Source organism: Typha angustifolia, chromosome 14 (genome assembly GCF_048772165.1).
Source record: "Typha angustifolia cultivar Huaian chromosome 14, ASM4877216v1, whole genome shotgun sequence".
Taxonomy (NCBI): Eukaryota; Viridiplantae; Streptophyta; class Magnoliopsida; order Poales; family Typhaceae; genus Typha; species Typha angustifolia.
The window spans coordinates 7,994,826-8,009,464 of record NC_133252.1 but is presented as its reverse complement, the minus strand read 5'-3'; positions in this window follow the sequence as shown (position 1 = coordinate 8,009,464).

Below are 14,639 nucleotides of genomic sequence, written 5' to 3'. Positions count from 1 at the left end.
AAGTTAATCTCTATTAACCTAACAGTTTGCATAACTACCCCACAATCTTCCCAAGTTATCTTCCTCCATTTTGCCCTATCTAAAACTCCACTCCAGCATTATCACCTCCTCAACGATCTCCACTTTCCTTTAAATTACCCTAACCTTCAACCTACATATCAAAATTAGATCAATCACGACCAAAAGCCCTACCCAAGGCTATCTATCCTTTCCCCTTTTGAGTACGGTATTGATTTGGGATCAAGTTGCAACATTATGTCTCTAAGTAAGGTGGGTAGCTAGTGGATGGATGGTGGACATAGGTGGAGGGATGGTTGTGGTGAAGATGATAATTGTGGATTGGAGAAATAAACGAGGAGAAGAAAGGAGGAGAGGCTAGTCCTATGGCTATAGGGAGATACGACATACAAGAAGGGAGGGAGGACAACGACCTTGGAGAGGACGATGGCCTAGATTGAGAAATTGAGAGAGATGAAGGTCGAAAGAATAGAGAGGGAGGTTAACTAAAGGAGGAAGAAGATAGAAAAATGACAATAACTTTTAATAATTTCGAATTTCTTCAGCCAAAACTCACACTCGGAGGATTTAGCAAATAATTTTTCTCTCCTTAGTACTTGTAGTACCAACCAAAGATGTTCTTCATGCTCCTATTCTGAGGCCGAATAAATCAAGATATCATCAATGAAGACCACTACGAACCGATCCAAGAAAGGGCGAAATACTCAATTCATCAAGTTCATGAAGATAGCCGGTGCATTAGTCAAGCCAAAAGGCATAACTAGGAACTCATACAATCTGTACCGATATCTAGATTTTAGATCAATCTTAGAAGAGACTTGTGCCCCACGTAATTGATCAAAAAGGTCCTCAATGTGAGGCAAAGGATATTTGTTCTTCACAGTCAGCTAATTCAATTGCCGATAATCAATGCAAAGACCAAAAGTTCCATCCTTCTTTTTCACAAATAGGACTAGAGCACCCCAAGGGGATGAGCTACGCCAAATGAGTCCTCTACTTAGCAAGTCATCAATCTGCTATCTAAGTTTTTCTATTTTCTTTGGAGCCATACGGTAAGGTGCCTTGGAGACCGGTCCTATCCCCGGAACTAGGTCGATGGTGAACTCAACTCTCTTGTTTGAAGGAAGACCCTGCACATCCTCTAGAAAAACATCCGAAAACTCCCGTACTACTAGTAAGTCAGTTAGGTTTGGGTCTCAGAAGACTCGATAGACATGATTGTCACCGACTGCGAATGGTCTACCTATCAATCCTTACACAATCGACATTTCATGCCATCATTAAGTTGTAAGATAACCTCTTTGCTGTAGCAGTTAATACTGGCATGGTAAACAGCTAACCAGTCCATTCCTAGGATTAGATCAAAGTCATACATCTCAAGAGGTAGGAGGTCTGCCTTAAAATCTCACTCGCAAAATGTTAAGGTGCAAGATCGATAAACATGGCAAATTTTTAAAAAGTCACCAAGTGGGGTAGCTATGACCACTCAACAAGAGGTCCCAGCGCCACATCCTCATATTCTAGGAAGGACGTAAAAATAAAAGAGTGGGTGGCCTTAGGGTCAAACACAATCCTAGCCGTGTGTGCAAATAAGATCATAGTACCTGCCATTACGTATATAAGTTTTAACTAAAATAAAAAATATATATATTTCACATCATGCAAATTTGCACAGAGTTAGGGAGGAGGGCATAATATCATGTATAAGTAGAATATACATAAAACTTAAATAACATGATTAATTTACTCTATTACCTGTAGCCACCTCATTAGACTCTTTAGCATCCTGTAGGGTTATGGCGAAAACTCAGTCGGTACGTCCACCCCCCTCCCCTCTAATAAAAGACCCCAATCGCACGCCACCGTGACCCCTACTCACAGCAGTATTGGCTCCCGATGTTCCAAACATAGATGGTGTGATAGGAGTGACTGGCGCTTTGACCAACAAGGGACATTATGTGTAGATATGCCCATACTCTCCACACTAGAAATAGTTAATGCGAGCACTGAAGCAATCACGAGATATATGATCCTTCTTGCCGCAAACATAACAGGTTAGGCCTCAGGGGTAGATGGTCATGTAAAACCACCACTGCCAGTATTGCTCAAAACTACTGCCAACCTCCCACCACTAATAGAAGGTCCAGCCTTACTAGGCCCACCTGAACCCTGAGGGCTAGGTCTACTCAAGGTAGCAGTAGAGCCTGCACCACCAGCATATGGATGACACCTTGGTCGTAGGAACGTCCCACCAGAATTACCTCCACGCGGACGCCCATCAAAATGGCTAGTACGTCTAGCTACTCGCTCTTGACGCTGCAAGTGCTCCTCCAATAAATCCCTTTTAGCTATCCCCACATTCTCCACTAACTCTACGTAGGTCAAATTCTTCACCATATTCACCTGCTTGTGGATCTCGATTTGAAGGCCTATCTTGAACTAGTCAGCCCTAGCAGCATCATCAAGTATGACTCTGGGGCAAAAATGAGATAGGGCGTTAAACCTATCCTCATACTGTGCCATTGTCATATTTCTCTGTCTTAGCTGGGTAAATTCCCTTGTCAACTCGACATTCCACAAGGCACATAGAAATATAGGTTCATACCATAAATGATCTCAAGTAAAATATGAGTCTGGATACAAGTTCCACAGGCCACAACAAGCCGTCAAAGATACACGTTCAAAATACAACTCCAATGTCCAAAATACAACTCCACTCATAATACCCTCACGGGAGCTCAATACAACTAATAGAAATAACTCTAAATAAAGTAAAGATAACTACTCCTCGCTATCCGCACCTATTTCCCCTAACTCTGAAATGATACCACCAAGAGATGGTGAGCACACAGCCCAGCGAGTAGAATTCATACAATCTATAACAATGAAATTATAGGTGCATATTCCAATGCATGCCTATAATTGCTAATAATACAATAAGCTTAGTTAAATGACTTATAATGAGTTACTAAATCAATGCAACCAATATAAACTACATAGTACTGTCCTTGAATATGCCAACTCCTAATCATATTAGGATAAGTCTACACAAGTATAAAGTTTGATACAATCTCTTATTCATACAAATTTCAATCATAACATTTACATGTTATGCTAGACTAGTTTTCCTCATATTCATGCAAGTCAAGGAGGGTTAGTCATCACATGCTCGCTAAGGCATTAATCATGATTTATCATAGTTCACCGAGCTATTTACCACATAATTTAGATATTCTCTAGAAGTCATCCATCACATAACCACCCATCGTCTCATACATCAAGGAGGGATATATACACATCTAGTGGTAATATCACCCAAATATGCATGGCCACGCTGCATATGTCCGACTGTCTGTGGCCATCAAACTAAGGACTCTAGTCGTAGACTCATATCTCACTATCTCTAAATCATCACCGCCCTCAGCAGAATAGTCAAGAGCCCTCTTATCATTGGACGTCATGACCCTGCATCATCGGGTACCGCTAGAGATATACCCCTATCTCATAATTATGTTCTTACTATCATCATAATCTAGTTTTGACCATGCAATGTAATTACCCGAATGCCACTTAGGCTAACGACCTCAGGTGCAGACTGCTAATAGTATAGGTCATATACGATACATTCTATCCTTAACCCCGGGCTAAATGAGTAGAGGACACTACCTAGTCAGAACACGACTAACTAATAATAGGTGGAAGTGGTGCAGTGTTTGTTGATGTATAGTCATATCATAATCATCATAGTCATTAAATTCTACATTTGCTATAGATGTTTTTGCAAGAGTGTCTCATACTAGGATATATATAGATTATAGTTACACTAATGCATGTGCTAATATTAACATTCTCATAATGTTATGAAGAGTATACTATTAATAACTACACATACTAGGATACATAATAGTTACACTAAATGCATGTGCTAACATATACATTTCTACAACATCATGAAAAATATACTATCAACAACTGAACATACTGGGATACTTAATAGTTATACTAAATGCATATGCTAGCATTATCATTCTTATAACGTCATGAAGAGTATAATATTAGCAACTACATTGTTCTAGACTCATATAAACTCTACTCGCCTGGGGATCTCCACAGTACTCTAATACCTCTCAACTAGTCGGTTCCTCTGGGATCCCAAAATCCTCTTTATACGGTGTCGATCCTAACAATTCATGCAAGTAAAGTTATACGTAAGGTTAGTGAATTAATTACCTTATTAGATAATTTATGTTTAGACATATCACATGAGTCAAGGATTTCCTAGGTTGAGTTCCATATCATCCTAAAATTCACACTATTTAGATGATAATAAGATGAGTGGCTAGGCTAATTAATAAGGTGAGGATAGAGAAATAAGGCTTATAGGGTCCAAATAATCCCATTGGGCCTAGGCTGGTGCATAGGTGGGGTGTTGGGTTGGCTTGAGCTCAACCCAGTAGGGTAAGGGGTGTAATTCATAGGTTGCAGTCCAAACTGCAGCCCATGGGCTTCATAGGCTGCAATTCAGATCGCAGCCCACTAGCTCTATGGGCTGTGGTTTAGACCGCAACCCACTAGCTTCATGGGTTGCGGTCTAAATTGCAACCCACTGAGAGATGGGTGGGGGTTTGTTTAATCCCCACCCTCCCTCACCATCTCCTTCCAAGGGAAGGAGACAGAGGGGGAGAGACCTCGTTGTTGTCGGTGACCTTCATCGTTGGTAGCCCACCCTTGAGACCGTCGACTCGCGCACGTCACCTGAGGTGGGTGGTTAGTCAGAGGGAAGGGGAAAGAGGAGGAGGACTCAGGCTCGACGGCGACGAGGAGTAGCCCGAGCCTGCAATGGAGCCGTTGTTTGTCCTCCCCACCTACATGAGAGCGGGAGCAGCTCGCCCCATGGTCGGGTGGCGAGGCGCACTCCATGGCCGACGGCCATGGAGGTCCCCCCCTCCCTACCGGAGCTCTCAGATCGGGCGGTTAGACACGAAGTCATCGACCGTCGAGGACTCCGATGATGGTGAGGTGAAGGGGTTGATTATCAAAATTTAACGAGGGGTTTAGGGGCTTACCGAGAGGGTTCTAAGACTTGGCTTCGTCTGCTCCGGCGTCAACAACACGAGAGAAGGAGAGGGAGAGAGATGGTAGAGTGGAGGGGAAATAGGGGAGGGTGGTAGTGATGGCGTGCACGAAAGGAGAAGAAGAAGAAGAGAAGACGGTGTGGGTGAGAGGGCAGGCTGGGATGCATGCGCTCGGCGCATGCGTGGAATTTTTTTTTTAAATTCTGGGTGTTATAGGTATTCTTGCACCCGTTGTTCTCGGTGGAAGTGCCGACACATGATGTGTGGCTACGGTTTGCCGAGGCACTCCTCTAGACTTCGTGGTGCTTAAGCCCCATTTTGCCATTATCCATAGCTCTCGAAACTTCTCTTCCATCAATTGAGCTGTTGCAAAAGCCTCCAACAATGTGGTTGGTCAGACGGCCTTCACTTCGGCTTGAATGTCCTACTGAAGGCCACTAATGAAGGTGCTCTTGAGTTGGGAATTTATCCAGCCCCGCACTTGAGTGCTAACACGTTCGAACTCCTCTTGATATGCTCTCACCGTAGTCCTTTGAGTTAGCTTGGTAAGAGCAGGCTAGAAATCCTCATAATTGGATGGTCCAAATCGAACGCAAATAGCATCAATGAACTCCTCCCACGTTCGATAAGGTTGAGCTCGATTTGTGGCCTGGTACCATCAAATGGCAATGTCTTCGAGATGGAAAGATGCCAACAATACCTTTTGTGCATTAGGTGTTCTTTGGTATTTGAAGAATTGCTCCGCTCGATAAACCCAATCAAGTGGGTCTCCTCCGTTGAAGGGCGAGAAGTTGAGGCGAACGATCCCTGCATGGATGCCTCGTTCTTCTTCTTTATATCGGTTGGGCATTCTTTCTCTTGGGTTGAATCCAGCATCCTTAGGATGGTGTCATAGGGTCACTAATTCTTCTAATCCGCCCACTTGTCATCGTTATCGTGGAGTGGTAGATTTGGTGCTCGGTCGCGGTGATTAACCGACGGTGGTATGTCCCGGTGAAAGATCGGTAGTGGTACGTTATGCCTTTCGGCCGGCGTGGGTAGCAAGGGCATCCTGGCATGATGACCCACGGGATCTTCACGATTTTCCTCTTGCCTAGTATGGAGCGATGGAAGCGGTGTCCCTTAGAGAAAATGTGGTTCTATTAGTGGTGCAGCCCGAGCTCGATTAGGGAACTCGGTCGTCATCGTATCCCTTAGTGTGCCTAAGAGGACTTGAGTCATTGCTTCCATTGATGCTTGTATGGCTTGTTGTGTCTCCATCATATCCGCAAACATCTTGATCAGATCTGAGTTAACCGTAAAGGTCGTTGGAGATGTTCCGATCGGTGAGTTAGGGTTGGCATCCGATCTGATAATGTTCATGGCCTCTCCCTTCGCGGAGGTGCCTTCATTGGGTCTTGATGCCATGGATTTGGTGGTTGGCATGTTGGCCAAGGAACGGTGGCTCTAATACCACTTGTTATGGTCTGAACATCCATTTCCTGATTTGGAGGCTAACCAAACAAGCCAAAAATAACAAATAATAACCCTAGAAACAATGAATTTTCATCGATTGCGTTCAAACGGGGTCAAGCATGTTCGAACATGCATTTTGCATTTTCTGCTGATGCGGACGTATGTAAACATTCGCACGCGGGCGTTCAAATGGGGTCTATGCATTTAAACACACAATTTATATTCTCTGTCAATGTGAACGCTTGCAGGTGTTCGCAAGGGGAGTTCAAATGCACCCACCCACGTTTAAACGTGACATATAGAATCCTTATTTTTCTAAAATAACAACTAAAACACAATAAGAGAAGACTCCCATAGAGTGTATCCATGTTTGAGATGACTCGGTGTGGTCTGAATCACATCACCATATAGACAATATCTTTAACCTTCAGCCTATTACTTTGCAAAATCCATAGCAATTCACAAAGGTGTAGAAGATGTTTCAACCATGACTAACTGTATACAAGAATATCATTAAAGAAAACCAGCACATACTGTCTCAATACCATCCTAAAGATGTCATTCATTAAGCTTTGGAAGATGGCTAGGACATTTGTGAGTACAAATGGAATAACCTCACAATGCCCATCGTGTGTGCGAAAGGCGGTCTTGTGCATATCTTCTAGTCTAACTCAAATTTGGTGGTAAGGAGCTCGCGGGAATAGCTTGCTAAAATAGGTGGCCCTTGAGAGTTCATCCAACAGATCCTCAATGATAGGACAGGATAGCGATCCTTCACGGTTATGATATTTAGCGCTTAATAGTCAATGCAAAATCATACAATCTTTCTTCATTATGAGCAATATTAACAATCAACAAGAGCTCCGAGTTGGTTGGATTATCCTGCCGTCCAATATCTCCTTCACCAACCTTGTTATATCATCTTTTTGAATACGGGGATATATATATATAGGGTCGCATGTTCGCTAGTTCAGCCCCTTGAGTGATCCTTATATGTTGGTCTTGTGGATGAACTGGCTACATGCATTTTGGCTCTCCAAAGACCTAGCTGAATTCCTAAGAGAGATTGGTCAAGTCAACAGGCATTTCTTCCTCCTTTTTGTGGTCCTTGGGCACCCATATTATTGGCTGTAATTAAGCTCTAATTTGATGTTGAATCCCGTTAAGCCGCACCCATTTGTCATTTTGCTTAAAGTCCATCCATATTTCTAAAAAGTAAAAAGTTATCATACCCAACCTCTACAACCTTTGTAATGTCTCCGCTTGGGGGCACGTGCTTGCCCACCAGCCCACATGGCACATCAATATAAACTTATAGTGGCAAAACATTCTCTAGCATATAATCGTTGGTAAAATCCTCCATTGGTATAGACCTATAGCGCCAGTTATGAACAATTTCCCACAACAAAAAGGTCACAAGCAACATTTTATTTAAATGCAAGAATAGTTTACCCACATACCTTTCTACTGTTAGATGCCTTGCAATGACAATTTTAGACCTATCCAGTAAAATCAATTTGGTTTTAATAATAAGAAGAATCACCGCTATAGCTATTGTAGCGGTCGATGTTTACCTATCACGATATATGATAAATTTCGGTATAGGTAGACAATAGCAAAACCACCGCTATAGATGTTTTTAATCTGTAGTGGCAAAATATAATTGCCAATATTGGTTTGTAGTGGCAATAAAATCCGCCACTGAAGAATTTTAAATGCTAATTTTTTACCTATAGCATGGATGATAACTATCAATATATGTTTTACAATTGAATAAAAAAGCTGCCTACAATGATGGTTTTTTGTAGAAAAAATAATTATCAAAATAACTCAATGACATTTTATAATCAAAACATATTGAATTAATTAATTTTTGTCTATTACATATTAAAAGGAAAAACAAAGTTATTGTGTTACTATTATATAAAAAAGTGGTTTAATTACATTTATACTTTTAAACTATAGGGTGGTACCGCAGTAACTCTCTACCATTTAAAATACTACAATTAGACCCCCACAAACTACTACGAGGTATAATGGAGCTAACGACATTGGCAGAAAATAACGTAGTATTCTTCCCTGTCATATGGCATTATTCTGCATTCATATTGGTTGATATTAGAAGCAATATAAATACCCATTTTACCATAAGTTGTTAATAAATGGGATGTGATTTGATTAGGAGTACGGCATCAACTTCCCCTTCTCTCTCCTATCTCCTCATCTTTCTACTCTAAAGTCTCCCATTGCATAGCATCAACCCTAAATGAGCCGACAATGCCAATTATAATTATTAGATTTATATACTAATATTCTTATGATATAAATTTTAAGTAATTCTAATAATTTATTATATATTATTGTTATTTTGTGACGAATGAAATACTAGACTTATTTATTTATTTATTAGTCCCTAATAAATCAATATAGAATGAGAACTACAACTTAATTATAATTAGTTTTTTTTATCTATATTTATATTTTTATTTATAATTATAAATCTAACTAGTTATAAAGATAAGTAGAAATTTTAAAATCTAATAAATCATCATATTTTACACGAACAGATTCTAATTAGATAAACGACTAATTTAATGTTACCTAAATATTTTTAGATCCCAAACCCCTTATGTGAAACCCCGTGGATTTGGTTAGCGATATGTTGACCTTCGAATAGCGGATATGAGGGATACATGTTTTGTATCTTCTGATTAGACGTGAGTTGTCTTATCCTTTTAGACATTTTTCTTAAATTATGATATATTATATAATTATGTATATGTATGCTTTTGCCTCCAGCATGATTATATGATCTTATTTAGTGATGATTTCAGTCGAGCATATTTTATCATTCATGTGAGTGGACTGATTTTGGATATGAGTATATCGATGATATATAGAGATGATTAGAAATAATTATACTGTTATAACTTTATGTCGAGATGATATATAGCATCAGTATGCATGTGATATATGTACTATTGGATATTTCATCGCATTATACATTTCTTTTGACTCTTCTTCTACCTAAATTCCTAATACGTATGACTTATTATAGTACTAGATTAAATGTATGCAATTTATTATTTAGAAGGAAATGCATGAGTTCTCATGGATAGGATAGTTGGTAGAAAGCATGAGGATAGCCGAGTGGGCACGAGAGTTAGGGTGTGCAAGGAGTTGATTGATCGCTTGACGTAGTTATGATCATGTGGCCTTACGTGATATGATTCAGGCTTCACCGATGTCGTCTCGAGCATGGATACACTTTAGGGATATCTTTATTTTTATTTTAGTATTTAATTCTTAAAAAAATATAAGTTTTTTATATTTCGCGTTCGAATGTGCTTTTGAAAGCCTGTATCAGGTTCGCACATCTAGAGAGTGCGAGATCTGCATTCGAACGCGCCTGCGAACGTCTGCATCATGTTCGCACATACAAAGAATACAAAATGTGTGTTCGAACGCGATCGGGCGTGTTCAAACGAGTCGACGAAAATCTACTGTTTTAGGGTTAATAATTGCCATTTTTGAATTATTTGGTTTAGCCTTTAAAGGTGTGGATGACAACCATGGAATGATTATTAAATGAATTGAGTTTTGGCTTGTCTCTTTCGTCTTCTTCTCTCTCGTTTTCTCATTCCCCGATGTTGCTACTTCTAGCCTCCCTCGATCGACCAATCACCCTAGTCCCTTAGGTGCGGCCCACTCTTTCCCCTTCTTCCAATCTATCCATCACTTTGCCCTAACCCCTTCCATCACCTATAACCCATCCACTACCACTTATTCACCGGTGCCACTCGACTAACGCCGGTCCATCAACCTCCACCATCACCAAGGATTTCGTGCCTCTATCCACGGATCCTAAGACAGACTCCTCGACCTTCATCCACTAATAGGACGATATCTCGATATCCCAACATCCGATTCGCCTGAAACTTGATTTGTTGGAATGCTCTTTTCTGATGCTACAACATATCAAAATCTCATGTCGATCCGAAGGCGGCATCTTTTGGGATTTATTTTCAAAGTTCCGTATCAAATCTTATCCAGATCTAAAAAACGGAATAGATCGAGCCTCGGCCAGAAGGGGAGATCGTATCATTACGTCTGAGGTCAATAGTTTGTGTGCGCAGTAGACCTTCGAACACATGTTGTTTGCCAAGGCATATGTGGTGAGTTATTCTCATATAGTTTCTATCAGCTTAGTTAGGTACTTGATTTAGATGATGATGATACTCCTAACGATTAGTAGAGTATAATTATTTGATTAAGATACCTTTAACGGTTGGAAGGGTATGCTCTAAGCCTTTGGGCTAGATTTGAGACCAGGTACTAGATATTGACTATGTACAGTTGTCTAGTATGATGATGACATTCAAAGATATCATAATGATTGAGATGTTAAGAAATGTATATAATTTTATTATCATTTGATATGCCTAATTATTGAGTGGTCAATGTACACCATATGTGGTTACATTTAATATCATAGTATGGTCATGGTCGGCATGCATCATATGTATTATATTTGAGAGAGTTATAATGATAGTATGACATAGAGATTTATTTATATATTGTCGAGAATAATATACTTTGATTAGTTATGACATGATATCTACATTTCATTCATATATTATTGAATACATTTATATACTCATTCATACCATGATGCTTCTATGTGATTTATATTATCTAGTATATAATTTGCTCTTTGTGCACGCTCACGCACCCATACGGCACGCGCAGTGCACGCGATAGATCGAACGGGGCCCGTCACGCACAGATACACTATTGTGCACATGTAATCATGATATAATCAAATAATACCTGCTGACATATCCATACTCACATAATCCAACACCAAATAAATTATATTATCAACTAAATAAATCTGTTAACATCTGAATATCCACGTCCACAATAATATATACCAGGCCACTATCTAATCTGGTAGGGACCCACACAGGCCATAACAAACCATCAAGATACAACTAAACAATTGATACACGAGTACACTATGATTCGACCTGTATTATACAAATCATCGTCTAATACAAAAGAGTATAAATATCAAATACTGGTACAACTCAATTTCTATATAAACTATCATCTATACCGTCTCACATCTATAGCTCACCTCATCATCGCTCTAAAATATCTTCTCAAAATATCTCAAGTCGTTATCACCATACCACATATCTAAGGGGTTAGAAAAAAAATAAAGAGAGTCATGAGCAAAAGGTTTAGTGAATAGACCTTACCTCGAATCAGTGATGCCAAACAAAGAGTAAATTATGTACTAGATAATATGAATCAGAAAGAGTATCATGTCATGAATGAGTATATGAATACATTCTCAATAATATATAAATAAAAAATAGTAACATGTCATAATTAATAAAAATATATAATCCTCGACAATGAATAAATAAATCTCCATGTCATACTATCATCATAACTCTCTCCCAAATATGACACATGATGCATGCCGACCATGACCATATTATGATATCAAATGCAATCATATATGATGTATATTAACCACTCGATAATCAGGTAATTAGATGATAATGAAATCATATGCATTTCTCAACATCTCAATCATCAATATCAGCTCTATATGTCATCATCATACTAGACCACTGTGCACAGTCAACACCGGTATCCGGTCTCAACATCATGCCCAAGGCTTAGAGCATACTCTGCCACCCGTAAGAGTATTTCAAATATAACCATACCCCGCCACCCGCTAGGGTATCAACATTCATCCAGACCGAGCACCCTTCTAGCTGATAGAAGTCTCATGAGGATAACTCGCCACATATGCCCTAGCGAACGGTATGTGTCTGAATGTCTACTGCGCACACAGACTAACGACCTCGGACGTAAGACCAACATGATCGTGACTATGTCGAGCGATCAATCATCCACCAAACGCGTTCTAACCCTCACTCCCACTCGGGTATCCTCACGCTTTCTATCAACTATCCTATCAATCACATTTCATGCTTTCCTTCTAAATGACAGATCATATACATATATCTAGTACGATAACAAGTCAATGTATAATAGGAGTTTAGGTGAAATAGAAATCAAGAGAAAAAAATGATGCAATACAGTCTCCAACCATGTATTTGACATATGCATACTCCTGCTAGTCTATCACATGTACATTCATGCTAGATATCATCTCGGTATAAAATCATAACAGTATAATCATCTCCAATCATCTCTATATATCACCAATATATTCATATCCCAAATCAGCCTAATCAAATGCATGATAAAATATGCTTGACTGAAATCATCTCTATATAAAGTCATATAATCATACTGGAGGCCAAAACATATATGTACATAATATATAATATATCGTAATTTGAGAAAGGCGTCTAGGGGATAAGACTACTCACTTCTGATCAGAAGATACGAACCACGCGTCTCTCACGTCCGTCAGTCAAATATCAACTCATCGTGAGGGTCCACGGGATCTCACATAAGGGGGTTCAGGGTCTGAAAATATTTAAGTAGTATGAAGTTAGTCGTTTATCTAATTAGAATTAATTCAAGTAAAATATAAAGGTTTATTAGGTTTAGAATCACTTCTTTTTATTTTTGATTACATAATTAGATCTATATTATAGATACGATTCAAATGCTATAATTATATTATTATCATAAAATGCTAGTTATAACATAAGGAGAAAGGTTTGTTTCTTTTATTTAAAATATTCTAGATATGTAATTATAAAATAAAAGCTGAAGAATTATAAATAAGATATACGTATAGACAAGATCTATTTTATAATAAATTTTATAATTCTTACTCTATCATGATTAATCAGAAGTTATATAGTATTTACTTAATTATGCAAAATAAATAAATAATTAATTAATTAATAAGACTAGTATCTTATTCTATACACACCATAATATATAATAAATTGTTAAGATTACTTAAAATGCATATATTATGAATATCAGTACATAAATCTAATAATTATAATTTACAACACTATCTATTAGTCTAATAGAAATATAAGTATTACCTATATTTATGCATAATAGTTTATAACCTAGTTAATCATTAATTACACTAATTATAATTAATAATCATCATGTTGAAGAATATACATTATTATTAAAATAATTAATGTCTAAATAAGTTATCTACATAAATTAAGAAAGCTATACCTAACTAAATAAATAAACAAAATTAAAATAAAACAAATAAATTTATAATGCCACCAATGCTCTGCAATAGTGCCGAGCGAGCCTAGCACTGTGCTGAAAGAGGAGGAGGAGAGCTAAGGGAGAAGAAAGGAGAAAGGAAGAAGAAAGAAGAAATAAGAAGCAAGAAGAAAGAAGAAGAAGAAGAAGAGAAGAGGAAGAGAAGAAATAGAGAAGGTGAGGGAGGACACCGGCCGCTGGTGGCCATCCAGCGGCCAGCCTCTCGCCAGCAGCTCGGCTCCGACGAGCTTGAGCCCAAGGGCAAGAGAGAGAGAGAGAGAGAGAGAGAGAGAGAGAGAGAGAGGGAAAGTGAGAAACTTACCCTAGTGGCGACAGGTTGGCGGCGGCAAGAGGAAAAAGAGAGAGAGTGGGGAGAAGAAAAATATATATAGAGAGAGAGAGGAGGTGGGTAGGGAGGCTTTGGCGGTGGCGGCAGGGCCCACCGCACCAGTTGGCCGCAGCTGGTTGGCTGCGACAGCGGCAGTGGGCGCGTGGCGCCTCACCACGCAAGCTGCATGAGCAGCTTGCTTGGGCACGAGGCCGGCCATAGTGTGGTCGGCCACGTCGTGCCCAAAAACTTTTAAATTTTTATTTTTTTATCTTTTATTATTTATTTATTTATTTATTATTTTTTCTTTCTTTCTTTTTGTCTCTTATTTATTTATTTATTTTATACATTATTATTATTTATTTTTCTATGTTATTACATTATTTATTATTAGTATTATTATTATTATTTTTATTTATTTATTTATTTATTTGGGTTGTTACATAAAATCTATTTACTAAGCCTTTTGTTCATGATTCTCTTTACTTCTTTTCTAACTCCTTTAGATATATGGTATATGATAGCGATTT